This window comes from Podarcis liolepis, assembly GCF_965112155.1.
Source record: "Podarcis liolepis genome assembly, chromosome: 10".
In the NCBI taxonomy this organism is placed as follows: Eukaryota; Metazoa; Chordata; class Lepidosauria; order Squamata; family Lacertidae; genus Podarcis; species Podarcis liolepis.
The window spans coordinates 62,380,312-62,384,245 of record NC_139562.1 but is presented as its reverse complement, the minus strand read 5'-3'; positions in this window follow the sequence as shown (position 1 = coordinate 62,384,245).

Here is a 3,934-nt window from a genome sequence, read left to right as displayed (position 1 = left end):
CAATGCCTAACCGCAACCTTACAAGTTGTGACGATTTGCTACGCAGTAGGCAAAAACCAAATGGCCCCAGCCAATCAGCCAGATGGACAAAATTCCTACCAGGCCCCCACTTCAAAGCAGACAACCCCATGACAGGCATAGCAAGGTCAAAGCGAACAACCCTATTCTAGGGAGGGACGGGCAAGCCGATGCACGGGCGAAAAGAGGAAACCCTAGCCTCGTGCCAGGAGTTTTACTATTTCTGGCTGTCAATCAATAAATGGCAATATTAACTTCTTCCCAACAACAAGGGAAGCCCCAATCGCATCAGTGGCCAACAATCAATTAGCCCGCCCCCAACTTTGGAGTGTCCTGGAGGCCCCCACCGCAACATGTGCTCTCCATGAAGGAGAACACACTTTCTCAAAACTATCCTTTTACATGGTTCTGTATGTATTGTAGTATTTCATGCATTGTGACTTGCAGTAATTTTTAATTGATCATAGTTTGGTGATTGTTAAGAGTGACTTTCTGTTAAATTATTATTTGCTGGTGTTTTGAGAGTTAATTTTATTGTGTACTAGTACATTCCAACAGATTATTGAATATTACTTTATTTGATATAAGCCATTCCATTTTAAAGTTATGTTTCATTATGACTTTGTATTGGGTCGAGTATTATAAGGTGTATGTCCTTTGTTGTATATTTTGTTGCTGCAAACTGCCTTGTGTGTAGTAATATAGAAAGGCGGTATACAAATTAAAAGTGAAATGAAATTTATTGCATTTCCATCCCAGCTTTTTCTACAAAGAGAAAAAGTAATTTATTTATTTTTTGAGTAATTTGTTTATTTTTTGAAAAAGGGGCTGTAGGCCAAATAAGTTTGGGAAGCTCTGATCTAAGCAATCACTATCACGACAGCTTGTGAAACGCCTTGGGATCTTCAGATGAAGGGCAGTATAAAAATTTAATAATCAATTAATTAATGATTGTATGTATCTGTAGAGCTGTAGGTGGGTTACTTGTATGAATATTCATCAGTTGCATGAATTGATAAATGGTATTGCCTTCACTTCATATGGCGTAAGGAACGAAATATAAATGCAGAACAATGCCAAGAGATGGTCTGGCCCTGAAAGCACATTATTGCGGATTATTTGGTTCAATTAGTACATTTGTGATTCTGTCGTTGTGGCTCGACGCTACCAGCGGGTGGAACAGAAGGAGCTGAATATCTGGAGTTGTTTCTATAGTTTGGGTTTCTGCTTGAGAGAGTTATTTTCTGTCGCTTCTCAGAAACCAGATGAAGTCTTGGCACATTTTAGAAGTTCAAAACTGGGCTTACGCATGGGCTTGGAATGTTGGTGTGGCAGGTTGCAGCTGCAGATGGCATTCTAACTATTTATGACCAGATCTGTCTAAGTTGCAGGGGATCAATGGTCTGATAAGCACCAATTCTATATATCTGCTCATGAATGTGTGTAAGAGAGAGATGACATTGACAGTCTCTCTCTGTGTGTGTGCGTTTCAGATAAACGTAAAGGTAAAGGTAAAGGCACCCCTGACAGTTAAGTCCAGTCACGAACGACTCTGGGGTTGCGGCACTCATCTCGCTTTACAGGCCGAGGGAGCTGGCATTTGTCCACAGACAGTTTTTCCAGGTCATGTGGCCAGCATGACTAAGCCGCTTCTGGCGAACCAGAGCAACACACAGAAACACCATTTACCTTCCCGCCGGAGCAGTACCTATTTATCTACTTGCACTTTGACGTGCTTTCAAATTGCTAGGTTGGCAGGAGCTGGGACTGAGTAACGGGAGCTCATCCTGTTGTGGGGATTCGAACCGCGACCTTTTGATCGGCAAGTCCTAGGTTCAGTGGTTTAGACCACAGCGCCACCCACATCCCTATTTCAGATACATGTACTTATTTTGTCAAGAGAACAATCACTCAATCTCTTTATTGCTACTGGTGACCAGTATTCCAAAACAAAACTTTATATCAATGTATAAAATAATGCCAAACGAAAGAAAAGAGAGAACCGTAACAATAAAATTACTGGTAACCATATTGTTCCAGAAAATGCCGGGTGCATAGAACTAAATTATAAGTTAACTAAAATTAGTCCCTGGTGAGTTTTGCATGCAACAGCACAATCTTTAGCCCCCTGGAAGGGGTGAATGCATTCCAATTCAAAAGGAGTTAAAACAGAGAGCATAAAATGCATCTGATCGTCTTGGGAATTTCCATAAAAAGGTTTCAATAAAAATCTTGCATATATCATGATAAAAGGAGCAGCGCATATGAACATGAGTTATTGATTCTACCTCCCCAGATTCATGGGGACATTTGCCCTGACAACATGGGGTATTTTGGATGCTCCTCTCCAGAACTGCGGATGGAATGACATTTTAATGTACCAGAATAAAGACTACATGACGTTTTTGAACAGAGAGCACATGAAAATAGTTCGCTGGTTTATAGGCTTGACGTGCTTTGTCACTTAGTAGGTTATTTGAGGCTAAGACCGGGTCATATTGGCCTGTCAAGAGAACATACGTTTTTGTTCATCTCCCCAAATGTATGTGATGCTGGTAGATTTATGTAAAGTAAGCAAGGACAGAGGATAAATGAAATATTTTGTAAACTGCTTTGAGGCGTTATACAACCAAGTGGTGTATACATTTTATGAATGAATGAATGAAAGACTGACTGACTGAATGAATGAATTTTTGTTGTTGAAACTACCTATTTTGCACTTTTCGGACTAATGCATGAAGCGAAACACAGTGACCCTCGGAGATTTGCACTTCTCTAAATTTTCCAATGCAGTTCTCCAACAAAATAAGTGTGAACAAAAATGCGTACTTCAGTGGCGCTTGTTGCTGTAATTCGGAAAAATTGGTGCAATTTAAACTAAATGCTTGGGCCATGTCTCAAGGAGCCTATCGTGGCTTGTGATCTTCTACCAGGCTGTAGTTTGATCCAAAATGGATCATAAGAACAGTATTGCTACCAGAAAAATGTACAGCCTTTTTAAAAAGAGAAGGAATTGGGTGCCACCAAATGCATGTTTGGGTTTAAAAATTGGTCTGGGCCTGAAAGCATTGAAGACTGCAGCACTAGGATGCCTGTACTTAATTTGGGCTGATGCTACTCAATATAGTTTCTAGTTTCATGGGGACCAGCATCTCACATTTACCTGTCCCAAAACATTTAGATGTTTTAAATATGGACCATGTGAGTTCATTGCCTTGGGTTCCCAATGTTCTTATATACCAACATGAAGCCTTTTTTTAAACAGGTTCCTGGGAGCAGATCTACGTTCAAAAGATGCCCTCTGCTTTTGTTGGATGTTACTACATTGTGTTTTTCTCAGGCTAGGCACAGTCTACAATTCTGTAATACTACTACTACTACTACTACTACTAATAATAATACAACAACAACAACAACAACAACAACAACAACAACAACAACAACAACACTTTATGTATATCCCGAACATTACAAACATCCCTAAACAGGGCTGCCTTCAGATGTCTTCTAAAAGTCAGAAAGTTGTTTATTTCCTTGACATCTGATGGGAGGGTGTTCCACAGGGCAGGCGCCACTACTGATAAGGCCCTCTGCCTGGTTCCCTGCAACCTCACTTCTCCCAGTGAGGGAACCGCCAGAAGGCCCTCAGAGCTGGACCTCAGTGTCTGGGCTGAACGATGGCAGTGGAGACGCTCCTTCAGATATACTGGGCCGAGGCCATTTAGGGCTTTAAAGGTCAGCACCAACACTTTGAATTGTGCTCGGAAATATACTGGGAGCCGATATAGGTCTTTCAAGACTGGTGTTATATGGTCTCGGAAGCCATGTACAGTTGTAAACTCCTCAGGTATAGCTCACTGGGGTATCCTATGTCTTAGGATCTAAGAGAAAGTCTTGCTAAGAGCCAAACAAACTC